At 37.4% G+C, this 23,682-nt stretch overlaps 1 protein-coding gene across 17 annotated transcripts in view; it reads right to left on the bottom strand.

Annotated features, from left to right (window-relative positions):
* Nucleotides 1–23,418, bottom strand: part of ZFAND6 (zinc finger AN1-type containing 6) — a 76,572-nt gene extending 53,154 nt beyond the window's left edge. For 8 of the 17 annotated variants that reach the window (XM_023741677.1, XM_023741672.1, XM_023741679.1 and 5 more), the window contains exon 1: nt 6,720–17,100. The gene's annotated coding sequence lies outside the window, so the exon portion shown is untranslated. Of the gene's footprint in view, nt 1–6,719; nt 17,101–23,172 lie in introns of those variants that run through there. The other 9 variants (XM_004387490.1, XM_004387492.1, XM_023741685.1 and 6 more) reach the window with 6 other exon arrangements.
* Between the last annotated feature and the right edge of the window lie 264 nt (nt 23,419–23,682).

The raw sequence follows: 23,682 nt of genomic DNA, 5'->3' as shown, positions 1-23,682 counted from the left end.
GGTACAGTACCTGGCACACAGCAAGACATTCAAATGTTCTGAGTGAATACAAAATATTTAATTACATGGAAAGATTTTACAATATACCCTAAAGTTAAACATGCACACATACACATAACCTTGGTTCTAAAAACAGTATGTATACTCTGGTCCTCCAGTCAAAAACTGAAAACATGTACCCATGTATATAGGAAAAAGGCTAGAAAGATATATAGGCAAAACACTTTTTATCTCTAGGTGGCTAGATTTTTTTTTTCCTCCATCTATTTTCTAAATTTTCAATAATCAACACATTATAATTCTATACTCAGAAAAAAAAGTTTTTAAAATTTCTTAAGTGGAAACGTTTCAAGCAATGATAAAAAGTCTAAGGTTGGTCAGTTGCTAAAGCTCTGTGGAGACAGAGGTCATGAGAGTTGAAAAAAATTAATTTACTTTGAAGCTTGAATTCATTAATTCAACAAATATTAATTATGCACTTCTATGTGCTAGCCACTGTTCTAGGCTCTGAGGAAGTAAGAGGTAAACAAAGCCAAACAAAATCCTCGCACTTGTGGAAGTGAAAAGTCACCTGGATGGCTGAATGAAAAGGGAAGCATAAGCCAGGTGCCAAAACCCTCAATGAATGTGGGAGAATGGTAGAGAGAAGCTAATGAGATAATGAACAGAAACCAAAAAAAAAAAACCAAACCCGCTGCCATTGAGTTGATTTCAACTCATAGTGACCCTACAGGAATGAACAGGAAAGGTAGCCTTTATAGAAAGATTACAGGGGTTTTTTGCCTGGAATCCCTGAAAACAACAAATCAAACCAAACCCATTGCTGTTGAGTCAATTCTGACTCATAGTGACCCTACAGGACAGAGAAGAACTGTCCCACAGGGTTTCCAAGGTGAGACTGGTGGATTTGAACTGCCGACCTTTTGGTGAGCAGCCGAGCTCTTAACCACTATGCCATCAGGGCTCAGACCTCACTTTTCTTTTTAACTCCTTAGCGTGGAGTGTGGAAGAATGAGGAGCTGCCGCTTGAGAGGACCACAGGTAGAGTATTGTCCTTTGGGAAGAGCAAAGCTTCAATTAGGGCATGAGACAAAAGAAATATTCTGAGAAGGGTTAAGTATCTTGTTTACTACAGAAAAGAGCTCTAGAGCAAAAGAGGGAGGAGTAAACTGCATCTGGTATGGAACCAAGGAGGCATGATGGGGATTAACTGACCTCAAAGTTCTTAACCAGGTTCAGGCTGCAGTATTTTGAGGCCTGATGATGTAAGATGACACTGACCTGGTCCTCAGGTGCTGGGAAAGCATGTCTTATTTATCTCTATAACTTCAAAGTCTAATAGAGCCAGATCTGCAAGCTAGTAAAGCAAAAATCCTCAATGATTTAACAAGAAAATCTTAGACCTCAAAATTCAACATGGTTCAGTAACTCGTTCCAGAAAACAGCTTTATGTGAGTTAGTCATTTTTTTTCAAGAGAACTATCATTCTATGTCAACATGACTTAACACTTTAGTCATTTCTGACTTGTTCCTCAAACGCGAATTAGTAATCAGGTCCTTCCTTAATATTTCTCACCTGACCATTTTATGCCACTATGGCTGGTTTAGGCCCCCACCCCTCCCACTTCTTAGCCAGTTATGCCTCAGTTATCAGGTATATCTCATAAATCTCCCTGTTAAACTCTTGTCTCTGAACTGATTTCCAGTCACTGTATGTGCTGAACTCACTTCCTCTGACTATATTCCTGATCATTGGACTTGAACGCTGTGGGTATCTTAAAATGGTCAAGACGTAAAGAGAGAAGCAGAGTGCTGTAATATAAAAAGTCAAAGTCTAGTTTCAAATTTCAGGTCTATTTTCCACTAGCTGTGCAACCTTGAACCCCAAGCCACCACACCACTGCCAAAGTGATACTCGAAGCAAATAACATGATCGGACCACTGTCCAGATCAACAATCTAAGAGTTCTTCATTACTAAGAAAACAGGATCTACTCTGCCTGCCTACCCAGCCACATTTTCTTGCCACTCTTCCTCATGGGCCTTGAAGCTCTAAACTTCCAAGCTCTTACACCTCCAAGAACATGCTTTTTTCTCAAACTGCAAGGCCTACCCTATCTCACCCCTTTGACTCATTCTGGTTAACTTTTATTCATCTAAGTCTTAGTACCACCACTTCTTTCTCAATAAAGTCTTCTTTTACTCTCTCTCTACTATTAAAACCTGGTCTTTTTCTTCCTTGTATTACCTAACATTTAAATTCTCTACACATGTCTCCCTCAAAATATCACATGCTCCTTGCCTAGGCATAGCACCTAGAAATTTGTGACTATCTGTGGTTGTGGATAACACCACCAAGCTCATGGGGCTGTTGGGAGGTTTGAAATAATATATGTAAAGAAGAAAACATGTATAAGAATTAAGACCATAAAACTTTTAGAAGAAAACAGATAAAGCTTCAAAACCTAGTTTTCGACAATGGATTCTTAGATATGATACCAAAAGCACAAGCAACAAAAGACAAAGTAGATAAACTGGACTTCATCAGAATTAAAAACTTCATCAAAGTATCAAAGGACTTTTATCAGCAAAACGAAGAGACAACCTACAAAATGGGAGAAAATATATTGTAACCATGTATCTAACAAAGGTTTCATATCTGAAATACATAAAGAAATATAACTCAAAAACAAAAAAACAACTCAAATTTTACAACGGCAAAAGACCTGAATAGACATTTCTCCAACGAAAACATACAAATGGCCAATAAGCACATTTTGAAAAGATGCTCAATACCATTAGTCATTAGAGAAATGCAAATCAAAACCACAATGAGATACCATTTCACACCCACGATAGCACTGGTAGCGCAGTGGTTAAGAGATTAGCTGCTAACCAAAAGGCTGCCTGTTTGAATCCACCAGCCACTCCTTGGAAACTCTATAGGGGCAGTTCTACTCTGTCCTATAGGATCGCTATGAGTTGGAATCAACTCAATAGCAATTGGTTATGGGTTAAGATGGCTGAAGGAGCCCTGGTGGTACAATGGTTAAGCATTCTGCTGTTAACCAAAAGGTTGGTGGCTGCATGGGAGAAAGACCTGGCAATCTGCCTCCATAAAGATTACAGTCTAGGAAACCCTATGGGGCAGTTCTATTCTGTCACGTGGGGTTTCCATGAGTTGAAAATCGACAGCAGCAGAGTGGCTAATATCAGAAAAGCAGAAAATAGCAAATGTTGGCAAGGATGTAGAAAAACGAGAACCCTTACCCACTGCTAGTGGGATTGTAAAAAATGGTGCAGCCTCTGCGGAAAAGTTTTCTGGTTCCTCAAAATGTTAAACATAAAATTACCATATGACCCAGCAATTCCACTCTTAGGTACAGACCCAAAAGACTTGAAAGCAGGGATTCAAACAGATACCTGTACACCAATGTTCACTGCAGCATTATTTGTAGCAGCCAAAAGTTGGAAACAACCAAAGTCCATCAGCAAAATGTGGTATATACATACAACGGAATATTCTGCCATAAACAGAAATTTAGTTCTGGTAACATGCTAAACATAGATGAACTCTGAAAACATTATGTTAAGCTAGACACAAAAGAACAAACATTATGTTAAGTTAGACACAAAAGAACAAATGTCACACTTACATGACATTTCTAGAACAGGTAAATACAGAGACAAACTTTTATTAGTGGTTACCAGGGGATGGAGGGAGGAGAAAAGGGGAGTTATTATTTAAGGGGTACTGTTCTTCTGTCGGAAACCCTGGTGGCATAGTGGTTAAGAGTTACATTTGCTAACCAAAAGGTCAGCAGTTCAAATCCACCAGGAGCTCCTTGGAAATTCTATGGGGCAGTTCTACTCTGTCCTATAGGGTTGCTATGAGTCGGAATCAACTCAACGGCAACAGGTCTGGTTCTTCTGGTTTTGAGCTTCTGTCTGTTGTTGTTGTTAGGTGCCACTGAGTCAGTTCCGACTCACAGCAAGCCTACATATAACAGAACAAAACACTGCCCAGTCCTGCACCATCCTCCAAATCGTTGTTATGCTTGAACCCAGTGTTGCAGCCACTGTGTCAATCCATCTTGTCAAGAGTCTTCCTCTTTTTCTATGACCCTCTGACTTATGTCCATCTCCAGGGACTGGTCCCTCCTGATAACATGTCCAAAGTACGTGAGACAAAGTCTCACTACCCTTGCTTCCAAGGAGCACTCTGGCTGTAATTCTTCCAAGACAGATTTGTTCATTCTCCTGGAAGTCCATGGTATATTTAATATTCTTCACCAACACCATAATTCAAAGGCATCTAGTCTTCTTTGGTCTTCCTCATTCATTATCCAGCTTTCCCATGCATGTGAGCCAATTAAAAATATCATGGCTTGGGTCAGGTGCACCTTAGTCCTCAAAGTGACATCTTTGCTTTTCAACGCCTTAAAGGTCTTTTGCAGTAGATCTGCCCAATACAATGCGTCTTTTGATTTCTTAACTGCTCCTTCCATGGGTGCTGATTATGGATCCAAGTAAAATGAAATCCTTTACAACTTCAATCTTTTCTCCGTTTATCATGATGTTGCTTATTGGTCCAGTTGTGAGGATTTTTGTTTTCTTTATGTTGAGGTGTAATCCATACTGAAGGCTGTAGTCTTTGATCTTTATCAGTAAGTGCTTCAAGCCCTCTTCACTTCCAGCAAGCAAAGTTGTGTCATCTGTGTATCGTAGGTTATTAACGAGTCTTCCTCTAATCCTGATGCCATGTTCTTCTTCATACAGTCCAGCTTCTCGGGTTATTTACTCAGCATACAGATTGAGTAAGTATGGTGAAAGGATACAACCCTGACCAAACCTTTCCTGATTTTCTGTCTAGGGAGATGAAAACCATTTGAAATGGATAGTGGGGGTGGTTGCACAACATTGTGAATATAATTAATGTCACTGAAGTATACACTTAAAAATGGTTAAAATGGCCAAAAAAAAAAAAAAGAAAGCATGGTACATAATAGGTGTTCCATCCATCACCATTTTTATCCACACCATATCCACTTCCAAGGAACTGTTATAAAAGAAGATAATGGGAGGTGAAGATAGACCTCAAATAACTGATAAACTTCTAGAAGAAATTCTGATTCTGAGTCCACGGGAAATCAAAGAACCAGAACATGTAAACTCAGCAAAAGCAAGGAGGTGGAGAAGCATGGTCCAATTCTCATGAAATCACCAGGGACCTTGGATTCTACCAAATTCTATCATTTGATGTTCACTGAAATAAAAATAATTCTTGTTATACTCCTCTGTCAATCTTTCCTACCTTTCCCAGGGAGTCACTTGAAAGTGATCCTGAGATCACAAACCAGGGTTCAGGAACATTAGAAAAATTACTCAAGATTATCACAGAGCTTCGTAAACAAAAACAGGCAGTCTCCCTCCCTTGAATTTCTCTCCCTCTCTAAGCAAACCTACATGCAAAGTTCACACTCTGGTGTCAGACTTCTCAATTTGAATTTAGGCTCTACCACTTTACCAGTTGTTTGATTTCTGTCAAGTTGCTTAACCTCTCTATGCCTCACTATTCTCATCTGTGAAATGGAGACAATAATATCCATCACATGATATCGTTGTGAAGATTTAAAAAAATAAAGTGTCTGATCCAGGGTTCAACAGATGAGTTACAATTACTAAATTAATTGTCCTAACACTGTTTTCACTACTTCTCTGCATAGAAATGTTCAACAAACAGCTCATCACTGCTCACAGTCAAACCATTCCCTCATCCCGAGTATCCTCCAGGCCTCTCCCTCACCTCTCAAGAACCCCAGGAGGCTGGGGATTAATGGACAAGTGGAAAATTATATGGCACTCCCTGAACCAGGAAAACTCTGGTGGGAGAATTTAGAATCCCTCTCTTTATTACTCTCTCCACTTTACCATTTCAGAGTTGTCCTTTTGTACTTGACTAGAATAAAACTTCGGCTTTATATCCAAATTTTTTTTTTAAAAGATGGCTCAGTGCTACCTCGGCAGTCTCTAACATATCTAAGAAATCTTTTCAAGGTATGTTTCTGATTTCATTTTTTCTATTTCCTGATTATCCCAGTTGACAGTGATCCTTCTCCCCACTGAGCTTCTATAGTGATCATTTATAACAAGCCATCATTTGGCACTTAAGACAATACAGACTTATCCAATAGAAAACATTCTAAATTAAGAACTTGCTTCTTGAAGCAATTATTTTAGATAATAATAGACCTTTTCAGTGTAGGTTTTGATTTTAAAATAATCTGCCAAGGATAATTTTTCCAACTAAAATAAATGTTTTATAAATTTCTACAGCTACAGAGATTTGGTATTCATTTAAAGAAGAGATACACTATGTATTTTAAACAATTATCTAAAATTTTCAGAAAAATTATGTACATATTCTATTTATTAAAGCTAAGTAATAAACATTTTCAAATTACTGAATGAACTGTCATTTTCCATTTTTATTATTTAGAAAAACAAAAGATAATTTTAGATAATAAAATATGTCAAATTAAAACTTTAGAGACTAGAATGGCACTTCTACTCTCCTTTAAGTACCTTTAATACCAAAAGATCCAACAGATGGGGATGTTACTATTCAAGGGAGAAATCTTTGATTAGTAAAAAGAAAAACATTCCTGCTTTTATAATAGGTAATCATAGATTTTATTATATTAATAAGCTTACAATTACCTTTAACTCTTGGCTGTAGGTAATTCAACCCTTTCCAAGAAACAAATATTGGCAACCTTTACCTATATTTCCAAATGCTTATCCATTTTATCTTTTTTCTTTACCATCAAGTTGCTTCCATAGTCACAGACAAAAGGGCTATTGTTTTGGTCCAATGGAGAGCCTCTGGCTTTAAAACATGTTTGGCGGGGAAGCTTGCAGGGGGAGACAGAAAGGAAATTAAAATGATTCCAAAATAACTATTTCTCAGTTTACCTCAATTTTCCTTTTACTGAGGTTGGCTTCAGTATTTAACTTTTTTTATTATATAATATTTGGTGCAAAATAATATATGTAGCCTATCTACCCTACTGATAAATTACTCAGTAGATTACTCAGTAGATTATTTGATCTGTGTTCACAGATAGATGCTTTATACACCTGGCTGAAAAAAGAGCACAAGGTCCAGCTATTTATGGAGGTCATTAACATTTCAAATAGCTAAGATAAAGTGCTTTCACACTTTGCCTAATCTTCCTCTTACACAGCTTGGTCTCAAGCCTTTATTAAATGTGAGGAATTCAACAGCTTCAAAATTCAAAACTAACCACATGTATTGGAAAACTACCCTTATTTTTCCTGTGTCTCATGTCTTTTTTGGAATGTTTCAAAAAATTGCCAGAATTGCTTTTTGAAAATGTTTGTTTTCCTAAAAGCAGTTTTAAACTTAGGGAGCAAGTTTTGCGTATGCCCTAAAAGGAGGAACTGCGAACAGTTGGTTATGAAGTGGAGTAGTGTGGGGGGAGAAAGGATGAAGTAAGCAGGGGCCAGCTTAGGAAGGCTCAGTGGTTAAGAGAAGGGACTTTGGTCTGGCAAGCCTCAGCTCAAAGTGTGCTAGCCACTTATCAGCTAAGGCAACCTTGGACAAATTAGTTAGCCTTTCTAAATTGTCTCACTTGCTAAATGAGGGTTAACAATACCTAACTCATTTGGTTTGAGAGTATGTTTAGCACGGAATTAGCTGGTATTATTATTCAACCTAGGTAGTTAAGTTAAAGTTCAAAGGGCAACAAAGAACCACTATAAAGAATTTTAAGCAGAGAAAGACAGACATAACTGCAGTTTAGAATGGAGAGGTAAAACTGGAACTCAAAGATCAGTTAGCTGGCTGTTTCAGAAACTATAGTGGCCTGTGCCAAGGTGTGAAGCAAAATACAATAATGGATTCCAGAGATACTACGGATTTAAAATTGATAGTACTTTGGGGTTAACTGTGGGTGAAAGAGAAGAAAGAATCAGAACGACATCCCAGTTCTGGCTCTGATGGTCGTACCATCCTTTACTGGAACAAAAACAAAAAAGGGCTTCAAGGAATGCTGTTGGGAGGACAAAACAATCAGTTAAGTGTTAGCCTTGTTGGGTTTAATATAGGTACAGAACAAACATTTGGTGAGCTGGTAGAATATGGATCTGGAGTGCAAGAAAAATATCTGAACTCAAAATACAGATCTGCGAACCATTAACATATACAGGATGTTAACTGAAGATATGGGACTGGAGATTACTCAAGGAAAAGGGTGGGGAGGAGGAGAAAAGATGAGAATCCTATGAAACTCTAATACTTAATGACTGAAGGAGGAAAAATTTGCAAATGACACAGAGGTCACAAATAGGAGCCCAGGCAATATCATGAAACTCATGGGAAGGGTTTCAAGGAGGAAAAAGTAGTCAGTAGTGCCTGTCAACTGCTGCTGAGAGATCAAATAAGCACACAAAGATCCATAGGGGTAGGAATAGAGAGAAGTACCCAGGGTGATTATACTGGGAAAGGAGAAAAAAAAAAAAAGGTATAAAAAGAGACAGACGGATCTCTTCTCTTCTACCAAAATACTGCTAACCACAAAACTTTCAGGTTTATTTTTTCTAATATCATCCAAACACAGAAAACCAAATTCAGTCAAACAGTTTCTTAAGCATACCAGCAGTTAATGAATGAGCCTGTCCTAAGTGGACAACAAAAAAGTTACCTCCTAAAACATTTGCCTAATTTTATAGAGAAGCCATACAGGAAAAACATTACAAAACTGTTAAGTTCCCCTATTACACAGAACAAAGAGACCTTGTAATATTAAGCCACTGGTTCTAGGTTCTCTCAAGTTTTTACCAGCTTACTATCCTTTAACATTTTTCCTTATGTTATTCCTTATGCAAGAAAAAGAAAATCACTGCACTTCCCTTGAATAGCAATTAACAACAGAGACTCTGAATATATTTAATATCCCCTATGGATCATTTTTTTCCCTCCATTCTAAGAGAATAAAAGACATCTATCTATCACTGTTCATATGCTATCCCAATATTATGACATTTAGACCAATTCAAGATATTCAGAAAACTGGTTCTCACCCTTCCTTCCTATGAAATCAACCTACTAAAAGGATACATCCTAGTTCTATCAACCAGGGACCAGTACAGTTGATACTAGAACTCAAAGTTCTAGTGTTCTCCAAAGTGCAACAGTAGATTAATCTTTACCGTGGGTGCCCATTAAAATTTAATGTACAGCCTAACTTGAAATGACCTTCACTAAAATTGTTCTATTTACAATTATCTTCACCTCTACCTACCATAAAATTAAACTCTGTTAAGAAGAAAATCAGATACGGTTCTCAAATTCAGAATAAGGGAAATGTCTGTGATACAAATATTTAAGCACCAACACAAGTTTTAAATATGCAAATGAAATTCATGTTATACTATGAATAGCGATTACCTATATAAATTTCTGACACACAGCAAATTTGAATACATCAATAATGTATTTCCTAATAATGATTTCATTGATTAAAAGTGATGAAACACCTGTAAATCAGTAATAGACAATTTTAAGTTTTCTCTTCTATTACAAACGTTAAGAAAATCAAAGTGTCTGGAAAACTCAAACTCTTCAGCCATGACAAACAAAATAGATAGTAAAAAAAAAAAATTTCCCTTAGCAAGCACAATGCTCAACATATGAACTTTAGTTCTAAAAGTTAGCCATAACTAAGCTATCAATAAATTGAAATAAAATTTTACAGAAAATAAGTTTTATTTAAATTATAAAATAAGCTAGGGTATTTAATTCAAGATCACACACACTCATGGCTTATCATCTGCCTCCTATTAACAAATTAAATACTCCTGTCTTAAATTTTGCTTTAAAAAAAAATTTTTTTTTTTTACTCTATTCTGGAACATTAGGCAACTAGTTTATAAACCCAAACTGTTTCAGCCTGTTCCACTTAACAGACTAGCTATTAAGAGTATATACATAATCAGCAGCCACTGCCAAACAAAGTATGCTCTTAAAGACAAACAGAAACAAACTATGTCCAAAATCATTATGTGTATCTATGTGTTATCCTACTTTAACTGAAAACCAATGAAATACTGGAAAGGTGCTGACATACCATTTTAAAACCTAGAATGATACATGTTAATTCTCCATTTCTGTATCATATTAAAAAAAAAAATCAAGATTCAAAATGCACACGTAGCCACAAAGCCTATTCAAATCTGTTCAGAAACAGGTAAAAGTAACATTAACTGGCACTACTCTAGCCCCATCTCTAAAGACATTTCTGATAGATTTTCTTGGAAGAAAATATTTCTTCTGACATGAAGAAGCACATACTAAGGAAAGCTGGCTTGAACAACCACCAAAACCAAAACCCGGTGCCTTGGAGTCGATTCCGACTCATAGCGACCCTATAGCCAGTATAAAATATTAAGCCCCCTACTTACTGATAACAATACATATAAAAAATATGTTCAGTTTCCTTTAGCTGATTTTAATGTCCAGAATATGGATTTAGATCCATCTACATCTTGGCAAATGGAGTTTAAAATACAACCCAATCAACACTTCCGAGCACTTCACAGACACATTTTAACAGAAAATTTAAGGAGCTACCCATTAGAGAAATTCTGAAGCACATTCTGCTGGTGACTATATAAATTGGCCTAACCTTTTAAAAAGCAATTTGGCCACTAAAGTGTTCATACCCTTTGATCTAGAAAGCTCACTCCAGGGTATTTTTCCAAAAGAAATAAATCTTTAAAAAAAGGAAAATATTTTAAAGCTACATACAGAAGTCTGTTCAGTGGAATACCTTTTAAAATGGTGAAAATCAGGAACAACCTAAATGTACAAGAGGCAAAAGACAAGGTAAATTGAGGTCCATCAACTTAAAAGCTCTCAAAATTAAAACAACTGATACGTCTAAGTGAAAAAAATATATATATAACTGCACTTATTTACAATTATGGAAAATACAAATATGGTAAAGTATAGACGGAAAAAGGGAAAAATGAGACCACTACACAATGATCTTTTTGTGGATCTGTTGGTAATTTTTCTTGATTTTATTATTATAATACTGTTTAAGCAATAGATAGGGTAGGAAAGCGGTAATTTAAAAACCTCTGCGTGCTCTGGAACAAGTAGCAGAGGTTGTAGAACAACTTTTCTACCTTAATCTCTATCAGAGCAAAGAGCAATAATATAAAGAAAACAGTCTGTAAAGAAAAATTCTGGTACTGAGACACACTACAATTATTCCCTAAGTAAGAAATGTCAATACAGTCATAGATACTTTTTTTCTAAGTTTTGGTAGCCTGCCTATAGTTTTTAAAAATATAAATCCATTCATTTCCTGTATCAAAAGGCTGTTAACTACTTATCTCCAGCTCTGACAGAACGAAAAGTATGAATGAAGGAGAAAGCAGTTTTACCTTGTTCTCTAGGAAATGAATCAATGAACTTTTTAAAAACAAAGCTAAAACCATGAGGATATTAAAAATGTCAATAGATTACTAAATTTAAAATGCATTATGCCGAAGTTAAAAGGGGGCTGAAGCAAAAAAGAAAAACAGGTGGCATTTAAATTCCTTAAAAAGAGCAAATTTAAGCCTAGCACCCTTATCTCTTTTGTCTACTTAATAACAGCTTAAGTTTAAGGAAAATGACATAGCCGATAGACCTCAAGATGTCATTTATAAAAACTGACAAATGACTGCTCAAACATCCAGTCCAGGATAAAAACCTGTTACTGGAAATTACTTTGATTCCATTTTTTTAAATGACACTCAAATTCTAAACTGAAAATAATGATAGAAGAAAGTCAAGTTTGATTCTCTGAACACCTATTTCCTGTCCAAACAGCCCTTTTGTTCTGCTTCCCTGCTTAATTTTACTGTTCAGTTTGCATCAGAAAATAGAAACAATGACAAAACCTAGCAAGCACAGAAACATAAAGGAGAAAAGTGTAAAATAAAGAATCATTAAAAGATTAGAACAAAAATCCTACCAACAAAACCTCCACAATTTTCTGTTTGCTTCACCTCAGATTAACTTCACTTGAAGCTGTACTTCCAAGGCAACCAAACCTGAATACCAAGCTCCACCTTCTCCAATTCTAGTGGCTAAAGAGTAAAATCTCCTCCCTGTTAGTGAAACAGATAATTGTGATTGGATACAGCTAATATCCATTATTTTAAAGAACTTTTCCTTGGTAGCAGGTTAGGTTAAACACACTAAAACCCCCCTGGATAAGCTGGTTTCTTAAAGAAACAGTCAGTAATGTTTCAGTTTTTCCATCATATAAAATTTGCTTATTCTTTTGTCTAGGTGAAAAATATATAAGTAACACAAATCAGTCTCACAGAAGAAGCTTTATCTGCAGTTCAGTGACCAATTGTTTAAAATGTAATTCTTTTAATCTAAATCATTTCATATTTTTACAAAGCCATGAAGGTGGCTTTAAAAAGACAGATTCCTTTTTCAACAGAGCTCATATTTTGTCTGAAAAATTTAAAACAGCAGCAGAAAATTTACTGCAAAATTTTGCTGAAAAAAGGAACAAAATGTTTTTTCTCTAAGACTTAAAGAGAGTAAGACCATAACGTTAAGTCAAAATATACTGCGCTAAGATAGTGAAAGCAAAAGAGTCATTTCTAAGCTATCTTTCAAATTCTGACATGTGAGTGTTTTGTCAAGGTTAAAGCTTATCCACTGTAAATGAAGACCTAGAAGGAAAGGCAACTTATTCCAATGACATGTTCAGGTATAAAGTTTAGAAAGGCTGAAGTTTTTGTTGTTGTTTATTAAAAAAAAAAAAGGTGTTAACTATCTTGCACCCTCCTTGAGCATTACTTCAAGGTGACATGGGCACCCTAAGGTGCAGCTGAACGGTATATTCCTCTTAAAGTCCTAAAATACATTAAATGGTATTTTTTCTACAAGAGTCTACAGAGATACTATCCAGGCACTCTGCTTAAAAAAAAAAAAAAGGCAGTCACTATACATTACTAAGTTTGCTATATTTTACTATGTAAGTTTATATGTTTTCATTAGAACCATTTACCTTTTATTGGGTTGGCCCATCAAATATTACTCAAATACTAATCATTATCCGATCAATTCAATAGTATTTAATTTGTTTAGTAAAGTATAATTTTCATCTCTACCAAAAAATTTTGACTGAGTCCTTTTTAAAAATTCAAAAATAAAGCAAATTAGAGTGAATTCTTTTAAAAATATTTGTTCAATAAATATACATTAAAGGCTTTTTATTTAAATTTATGGTTTTCAAAATTCAAATTCTTAGAAGCCATTTTTCCTCAAAGAAAATTCGTATATTAGAACAACACAAAGCCAACAAACTTGTTTTGAATACAAAGAGAAGTCTGTAACAAACTGAAAATTCACATAATTGCAACCTGACATGAATATGGAGCAATACCCTGCAGAAGCCCAAACAGCTGCATAATCTATTATGCCCTTTAAGTGGACAAATTGAAAGAGCCAATTCACAGAGGTCTAGTCCCAAGATCCTTTGCAAGGATTCACTGCTTTGAATGCCCAGCACTGTGAGTCAAGTTCAGGTTTCCTTTCCTCTGTGAGGACACTCTTGCAAAAAAAAAACACTGGAAACAAGAAGAGGTACCAGAGCAATCAGCAGAAAGAATACATATTTTGAAGTAGAGCATAAAACGTGTGGAAAATATGTTGTAGATGGCTAGAAATTTTACCGGGTTACAGAAAAACAGATGGTAAACATTTTAACCTTAAAATTTGGCAACTAAAAATTGGTCAACAGTTATGGAGACCAAATAAATCTTTACTCTGACATCAATTTTTCACTTCAAGGTCAATTATCTGTATGAAACAGACACATATTATATGCACTAATATAATACCAGTCCACTCTCAATCCGTACCTAAGAGAAAATAAAAGAGGAATATGGAGCTAGCTATTCTAAATTGTTCAGAGATCTCCAGGACCTACTTGAAAGAACTGCGAGATGGTAAAAATATTCTTTCATGTGCCATAGAGGTTAAAGTTAAGGGTGTTTTATTCCATTTCTAAATCATCAGCAGCAGAAAACAACAAATAAAAGGACGGCAGTACCACAACAATAAAACTTGTAACCAAGATTATATGAAAACAATATTGCTTCACAGGAACAAGAGGACTGCAAAAGCTCTAAGACTCCTGATTGTATGTGTCAAAATCACTTTTTGAACATCAAGTATTCAAAGGATGTACTGTGTGTTCCTTGTGGGAACCCAAAGGTTTTCTCTCCAAACATATCAGCTAAAAAAGATTTAGAAGAGAACAAACTACTGAACAACTTGGTATCATGTCACTTCTGATTAAAAAAAAGACCTTATATAATCAATATCTGGACTATTAGGAACAACTTTTGGTAGAATATGTACAGAGCAGGATGAAAATTTTCTTAGAATCTTAAAGGACTGAGAATAGCTCAAGCTGTTCCTCCCACAACAGAAACGAATCCCAAGGCATTCTCCATGGGCACCATAGGTAGTTTATGCAGTAGTTGATGAAAGGACCACCGTCACATAAGCAAAACATTTATGGGATCACTAAGGATGTAAAAATAAAGTCTGAAAACCACAGTCTACTGGGGGAAAAAACATTATTTTGAAAAATATTTCCCTGATAAATACATATTGCCTACAAAGTGAGGTATATATTTGTGTTTGCTACCCCTGACATACATCTTCTAACTCATTAAGGGAAAAAAAATACAAGGTGTATATGCAGGGGTGGGGATGATAATGGCCCATTCCCCCAAAAACAATGAACACAAATGAAACATCAAGGAAACATACAGATAATAAAGAATAAAACAAGATGATAAAAGAAGTATCTTTCTATAAAACAGAGTAAATTGCTTTGTGTAAATCTAAAAGGATCATCAAGATTACCTACATATGTAGACCAAAGTATGAGTAAAGGACAAAGCATTCATAGTCCTCAACTAAGATTTAATAGTCACAAACTTTCATGTGCCAAACAACACACCCACAGATCATCTAATTAAACAAACTGCTAAACACAGAAAATTGGGCAGAAACACAACTGGTAGACTTTAAGATCCCCTTCTCTCCTTAGCAGTCTAAGCCAGCAAAAAAATAAAAAAGAAAAAGGATCCAAATTAATTATTTAATAATTTTTTATGCAGCTATCAAAAGAAATGCTTCTTTTCTCAATATTAAAAAAAAAACAATTCTGAAAAGCAAAAATTGAACAAGTAACATTATCTGATGATTATATGATTATACAATAACATTCAAAGTTAACAGAATTAGTTAACACATCCAACAAAACTTTTTAACACCTACTATGTGCCAGGTACTACAAGCTGCTGTGGATACAGTCAATGGTAAACAAAACAAACGTGGTCCCTACCACTGCAGAAACTTACAATCTACAGTCAGACCAGCACTGTCCAACAGAAATATAATGGAAGCCACATGTAATTTTAAATTTTCTAGTAGCCATGTTAAAATGTTAAAATAAGCAAGTGAAATTAATTGTAATTAACACAATACACAGTATTACTAAAATATCATTGCTTCAATATGTAACCAATATTTTAAAAATTAAAATATGTTCATTCATTTTGGTACTAGAAATCCAGTTCACATTTTATACTTGCAGCATATCTCAATTCAGACTTGCCACATTTCACCAGCCAGGTGTGGCTATTTAAATTGAAATAAAATATGATAGCCATTAGCCATGTGACTATTCAAATAAATTTAAATAAATCTCCATTACTGCAGAAGACTATATTTCTATTGTCCAACACAATAGTCACTAGCCACATGTGGCTACTGAGCACCTGAAATGTGGCTAATAAGACTGAAGAACTCAATTTTAATTTTAATTAATTTGAATGTAAATAGTCATAGTGGCTGGTGGCTACCATATTGGAAACTGCAGCTCTAGAGGAAGAAACAGACACTAAAACAAACCACACACACTTAATGAATTGCAGTTGTTAGAAGTGTTACCAAAAAAAATGCCCCGATATGAAAAGAGCACTTAAAGTCAACAGGAGAGCCGTCCCTACTTGAAGGCCACAAGGAAGGATTCCTTAAGGAAAAAACAATTAAGCAAAAGAATTGCATACGCAAAGGGCTTGAGTAGGAAAAATTGAAAATACAGTAGAAATAATTAAGGAAAAGAAAAAGGGGAAAGATAATCTATCTGTGAGAGACCGACTTAGATCACAGAATCTAAATTGGATGGGGGTGGAAGGAAGCAGCCTTACCACTTACTTGGAAATTATACCTGTTACCATCGATTCACAGAGGTCACATAGGACAGAGTAGAACTGCCCCATATGGTTTCCAAAGAGTGACTGGTAGATCTGAATTGCTGACCTTTTGGTTAGCAGGCGAACTCTTAACCACTGTGCCACCAGGGTTCCTGCAAATTACAAGTGTCTCCCAAGTTAAGTCCTGAAATAAAGCTTCTGACAGTCTCCTCACTCAGTAAACTCCAGTCATTCTGACCTCCTGTGCAATCCTGAATTAAGCCAAGTAATTTTATATCCCTTCTGTGCTAGCAGTTCCCTTCACTTGGCAACTTCCCCTAGCTCCTTCTTGACCTGGTCCTCAGAATCACAGTTCCAAATTTTCCATACAGGGCAAGCTTTGGTGCAGCAGTCTGGTTGAAACATGGGGCAAGAGGCTCAAAACTGTTTGCAAGGCACCTTCTACAGAATTTTTTAAAAACTCAGTTTGTCAAAAAAAAAAAAAAAATGTTCTGACACATTGCTGAAGCTAAAGAAACTCCCCCCATCACAACTTGGCACCGCCACTAAGCATAAATGTTACAACCTTAGAGAGACATTCTCAGAATACCCAACTAGCTCTCTCCAATCTCTATACACACCCAACCCCTAGCCGCCTAGTCGATTCCTAGCGACCCTATAAGTCAGAGCAGAGCTGCCCCACAGGGCTTCCAAGGAGTGGCTGATAGACTGGAACTGCTGACCTTTTGGTACGCAGTCAAGTTCTTAACCACTGCACCACCAGGGCTCTCCAAACTCTTTTTTTAAAAAAACCAAACCCGTTGCTGTCTGAGTCAATTCCAACTCATAGGGGCCCTATAGGACAGAGCAGAACTGCCCCATAGAGTTTCCAAGCAGTGGCTGGCTGGTGGATTCAAACTGTGACCTTTTAGTTAGCAGCTGCCAATCTCTACAGCACACCATATTTCCTTCCTTTCTAGCACTTGTCAAAATCTGAAAAGTATTTACTGGTTTGCTAATTCCCTGCCTATCCCAAAATAAGACTATAAACTCTATGAAGGCAAAGAACTTGTCTTCTTCATAGTTGTCTCTTCAGCACTTAGCACAATGTCTGGCATGAAACAGGTGCTCAAATACTTGTTGGAAGAATGAAAACTGCAGCTGCAGGTTTTTGTAAAATAAAAATCTTACATGTCAAAATTTAAGGGATACACCTAAAACTGTTCAGAGGAAAAAATTAATGGCATTAGATTTTTTTCATTATACAACATAAAACAAGAAAGTGTAAAAATAAAACATTTAATTTTTTTAATAGTTTAAAGTTTCAAAACCAAAAATTGCCTTGAAATCCCAAACCAATCAACTAAAAAACTTTAGACTACCAAAGTAGCCACTAACAATTTTGGGGGGAAAGAAGAGGAAAGGTGACTTAACAGTAACAAAAATTAAAATATATTATCATGCCCAGTTAATAAAACTGTGTTGTTGTTAGTTGCCATGGAGTTGGTTGTAATGGTGCCAAATCACTGGTATTGGATAAAAGCTAAAAGAACAAAGTACGTATGATGTAGGAGTCCCTGGGTGGCACAAATTGTTAAGCCCTTGGCTACTAACCCAATGGTTGGTGGTTCGAATTCACCCAGAAGCACCTTGGAAGAAAGGTCTGGTGTACTACTTCCGAAAGGTCACAGCCACTGAAAACCCTATGGAGCACAGTTCCACTCTAACACACATGGGGCCACCACAGGTCAAAGCTGACTCGACAGCGACTGCTTTTTTATAAAGCAGTATCTTTATTTCAAGGCAATAAAAAAAAGATGAATAATTTTCTAATGGCATTAAAATAAGTGGTTAACTAGGAATAATAAGTGAAATTATTTCACTTCACATCATACATCAAAATAAATTCCAGATAAACAGAAAGAGACAGATGTGAAAAATGAAACCATAAAAGAGCCAGAAGAAAACTTATCTGCACAAGAGAATCCCTTAAAAAAGCAAAGTAGAAGTCATGTTGTTATTGTTAGTTGCCATTGAGTGGATTCCAACTCAAGCCATGGGAAGGATGTATTAACCTACATTTTTTAAAAGGTAAAAATTCATACTAAAAAACACTGTAAGCAAATGAAGAGCCAGGAAAAATATTTGCAGCATGTGTTACTATCCTAAATATATAAAAGGAGTATCACAAATATAAAACACTCTCCAAAATGGGCAAAAGAAAAACTAGAAGATATCCAATATCCATATCTTTATTCATCATCATAGGTAATTTAAAAAATGTTTAATAAATCCTATGAAATAGATGGACGGCAGGAAGGAAGTATAATACCCAATATTGGTAAAGACAAGGAGGAAATGTATATTCTCTGATATTTTTTGTCAAATTTTATCCTATAATGTTGGTCAAACTTTTTAAGAAGGATCAACAGGCAATATTTATGCGAAGACTTTAAAAAGTTCACACATTTTGACTCAAAAATTCTACAACTAAGACTAGCAAATCCTAAAGAAATAATGAGAAATCCAAAGATTTAGCTCTTACGATGATCTTCACCGCACTATAACAGAAAAAAGGATAAAACAGCACAAGTTACACACAATAGGTGACTAGTTAAATTACAGTGCTTCCATAAGATGAAATACTAATACCCTTTAAAAATCATGTTCTTAATACATGGGAATGTAGTTGTAAACATGAGGAAATCCCTGATCTCAAGGATTTTATATTCCAACAGAGGAGAGAGAGAATAATAAACAAAGAAAAAATAATTTCAGATAATGGTAGGTTCTATGAAGAAATAAAGCAGGATCAAGCTTGGTCAGCAAAGGTGCTTAGCAAAGGTATCTCTGAGGGGGTGACTTTGGAGCAGAAATTTGACCAGAGTGTTCTAGACAGAATGAACAGCAATTTTAAGGGTTCTTGGCATGCTCAAGAACCACAAAAAGCCAGTGTGGCTAGAGGTGAATAAGTCAGGGGGAAGAGTGGTAGAAGACAGGTCTATGAAGCAGGCAAGGCTAGACAATCTAGGGCCGTACTGTCCAATACAGTTGCCACTAGTCACTTTTGGCTTTTGAGCGCTAGAGATATGATTAGTCTGAACTGAGATATACTGTAAGTGAAAAGTCGTAATCGACTCCACGGCAACGGGTTTGGTTTGATTTTCTGGAAGTGAAAAATACACACCGGATTGTGAAGATAGTATGAAAAAAGGAAAGTGAAATATCCCATTAATAATTTCTTATATTGATTACTTGCTGAAATGATAATATTTTAGGTTAAATAAAATATGCTTCACCTGTTTCTCTTTTCAGTAATGTGGCCATCAGAAAACTTTAAACTACTATGTGGCTCCCATTGGACATTTGCTGGCTAGGGTATCATAAGCCATAGTACAAAGTTTGAATTTTATTTTGTGCATTGAGACTTTTGAGCATGGCAGTAAGATAATCTAATTTACACATTTAAATGACTATGCTCCACAGGAGCAGCTAGAGTAGACTGCAGAGGAGCAAAAGTTGAAGCAGAGATACCAGTTAGATGACTACTATACCATCTTACCACCACCCGTCTGTCAGTTTGTTGTACTGTGGTAGCTTTCGTGCTGCTGTGATGCTGGAAGCTATGCGACTGGTATTCAAATACCAGCAGGGTCACCCATGGTGGATAGGTTTCAGTGGAGCTTCCAGACTAAGACTAGAAAGAAAGGCTTGATGATCTACTTCCAAAAATTAATCAATGAAAACCTTATGGATCACAACAGAACACTGTCCAACTTGCTTGCTTTGGACATGTCATCAGGAAGGATCAATCACTAAAGGAGGACATCATAGTTTGGTAAAGCAGACGGCCAGTGAAGGCAAGGGAGACCCTAGGTGAGACGGATTGGCACAACAGCCACAATGATGGAGACAGTCATGAGGATGGTGCAGGGCTGGGCAGCCTCTAGTTCTGTTGTACATAAGGTCACCATGAGTCGAGTCCACTAGACAGCAGCTATCTATCTATACCTAATATTGGTTAGAATTCAACTTTTAATTGTTTAGGATATGCAGAATACACACAGAAAGACCAGGAGTACACTTGCCAAAAATGGTAACAATGGTTATCTCTGTTATGAATGACTCTTCTTTGTAACTTCCTATTACTTTTGAAGGTTTGAAAAACAAAATGCATTACCCTTATAATTAAATAGAAAAGTGAATTTCTTAAAGCAGGGTAGTACAGCCCTAACAAAACATCCTGATTATCTGTCTGAAAGCTACATATACTACAAAAAATGAAACCATCTCTGTCACACTTTCCAATAAAAACAGGTTTTTCAAAGCTAAACATAAACTCGTACTACACACAACCTCTTATCTTTAGAAAATTAAGGAAATATTGCTACCTAATTTGTCACTGCATTGCTGTTAGCATGATGAACAAAATAGAAACTCACCTTGAGGGCATTCCTAACTGAGGCTAAGAAAATAAAAAATACTTAATGTGTGGTTGACGTTTTCTAGAATATCCACACTTTTTTCTCCAAAAATGTTCCAAAAGACACATTCACTGTAATTCCACAAAAAACCATCTTGGTCCTAATTGCTTCCCTTAAAGGCTCTGCCACTTGATATGTGCTTCCTTAACTAAAGTCTGTGCAAAACTGGTATGATAAGCGGCAGCTTTCTTTTACGTGAGTATACTAAGGCACAAAAGACTTTTTAATTAACTTGCCAGAGATTAACAGTAGGGTGTAGGAGGGGAACAGAGTGATTTATTTTACACACAATCAAGGTTTTTTCCTACTAACTTACCATTTTTGCTTTGAAAAAGGAAACAGCAAATAGTGCAAGACATTTTAAAATGTGATTTGAAACGAAGAGATTAATTATTTATTAAGAAGGATCTGATTCTTATGCAAATGTTCAACAACTATGAACCAATTACTATGGCTATGAATCTTCCATTTAAATGTAATACACAATCCCAGTGCTTTCCATTCAACGCGTTTCTAGTATTTCAATCCATTCTATGCTGGCTACCTAAAACATTCTACCCTAAGTACTACAGCTACATTAAGTATTTACCCTAGAGAAACTCTAGCACTATGTGCACCAGGAGCCAGAAACAAGGTATGTTCACAGAGCACAGTTCTTAATAACCAAAAAAGAAAAACCTGTAAACAGCTTAAATGCCCATGAGTTAAGGCAGATTAACACAGAATTATACAGCAATGAAGATGAGTGAAACATAGTTACAAACTATTTTTATAAAAGAAAAGCAAACTAAACACAGTGTTTGGGTATGCAAATACATGTGGTAAAACTTTTTTAAAAAGGAAAGAAAACGATAAACACAAAATCAACTAGACTTGGATTACTTCAATGCAAAGAGGCAGAAATAAGAAACTCCTAAGTAGATGCATGTTTTGGCAAAGTTCCAGTTCTTGGTTGGGTAGAGGGGTCAAGGATTTTTATTGTTTTATGGCTTTATGTTATATGGTGTTAAGTATATTCCTTTGCAAGTGTTTAGATGTATTTTCTGGTTACTCTTTGGGGCAGTTTACATGGCTTTAATGAGGTATGAATGACATACAATAAACTGCACGTTTAAAGTGTAAAATTTGGTAAGTTTTAATGTATGTGTACACTGAGGAAATTGTCAATACAATCAAATAATAAATCTATCACTTCCTAAATTTTCATTCTTAACTGTAATCCCTGCCTCCCTTAAATATATTTTAAAATGTAAAAGAAAAAAAATTTAAAACCTGTTCTGGAAATTTAAATATGCATATTTTCCAAAAAAGAACATTTCCCGGACACCCTGAAGACTGTATGTAACTTGGGACGTAAATGCTCTAATTGGTGATATAATTACTACACAACTAATCTTAAAAACTTAAGGTATTTTACATAGAAAAATCAGATTCTGAACTCAATACCATTTCAAAACCCTTAAGATTGCTCAGTTTTTACCGCCAGACATTGTAATATCAATTGTCTATACGTAACTCCAAGGCCCTAACTTCCTCACAGCGGTAGCCAACTTTCTAGTTGGGAAGATAAATTCTGCTTTAAATTTGAGGTTAGCACCATATTACAAAATAACGTCAAAATAACTTTAAATACAATATCCTTATGTACTTTCTTAGCTACTTGTTTACGTAGCTAGACACAAACTTGAAAATACTACTTCAAAAGAGCTGAAAAAATATTCAGAAATCCTGAGTAAGCAAAACATTAACAGAGAAGACGACGAACTCCCGTCCCCTTTGCCAGTCCGAAGGCAGTTTGACACGCTAGACTTTCCTCCCTTCGCTGGCGCTGGAAAACAGCAGGTGGAAAAACATTCCATAAAGGACCTCAGACCCTGAGAGGCGGGGCAGAGACATGACTGGTTCTGGTGACAGGGACGCGCCGGAGGGTACCCGGAGCCCCTCCGATCCCCGCCCGCCAACTGTTCGGAATGGGGTCAGGGCGGCGAGCGTCGCCGGCCCCAGCAGAGAGCGGGGGTCCTGGCCGCTCTGGCGCGACCACCCCAGCGAGAAGCCGGCGCGAGACCGCGAGCGCCCGGCGCGCGTTTCTGAGGGAGCTGAGGCCGCCCGAGCCTGCTTGCCTGGGTCCTAGCCCCTGCCCCCGGGGCCGGGAATCCCCTCGCCCCTGGCCATGTAGCGAACGCCCGGCCAGGGCCCGCGAGCTAGGGACGGGCTCACCACCTGCTGCGCCGGCCGGCCGCCCTCCGCTTCCGGCTCGCCGGCGCCGGGAGGGGCCGGGGGCGGGCCTCGTCGCCCATCGCCTCAGCCCAGTGGGGGAAGGGATGGGGGGAGGGGCAGCACCGAGCTGGCTGGACCCCGCGGGCCGCGCTCCTCACCTGGCGGCGGCTCTCTCCGCCTTACGCGCTGCCCGCCGCCGCCGGTCGCCGCCGGTGAATGGGGACAGGTGAGGCCGCCGAACCCCAGCTCGCTCCGGCCCCGCCGCCGCCGGCCCCTCCGTCCGCTGTTTATTAAACTTTTCTGTTTGGTTGTTCGTCCTGTGACGCAACCGCGGAGGAGAGCCCGGGATTGGCAGACGCCAGGCGCTGACGCCGCACCCTCCCCCCGCCCTCAGCCTAATTATTACCGGCCCGGGCGGAGCCGCAAGGCGGAGGAGGCGTGGAGCGGCGGGGCTAGGGCTCGGAGCTCGCGACGATTGGCCGGAGCCTGAGAGAAGAGGCGGGGCGGAGTGAGGAAGACGCTCCTCCACCCTCTCCGCCTCCGCTGCCGTCTTCCTTCGCCGTTCCTCAGCGGCTCCTCCTGCCACGGTCTCTGCTCGTCCTACGACGATGGGAGGGCAGTATTAGGAGTCCCGCGGAGATTTAAAGGGTCTGGAAATGTAGGTTCAG

Source organism: Trichechus manatus, unplaced genomic scaffold (genome assembly GCF_000243295.1).
Source record: "Trichechus manatus latirostris isolate Lorelei unplaced genomic scaffold, TriManLat1.0 scaffold00186, whole genome shotgun sequence".
Taxonomy (NCBI): Eukaryota; Metazoa; Chordata; class Mammalia; order Sirenia; family Trichechidae; genus Trichechus; species Trichechus manatus.
Note: the sequence above shows the minus strand (reverse complement) of the source record. Positions and strands in the feature narration are given on the sequence as shown.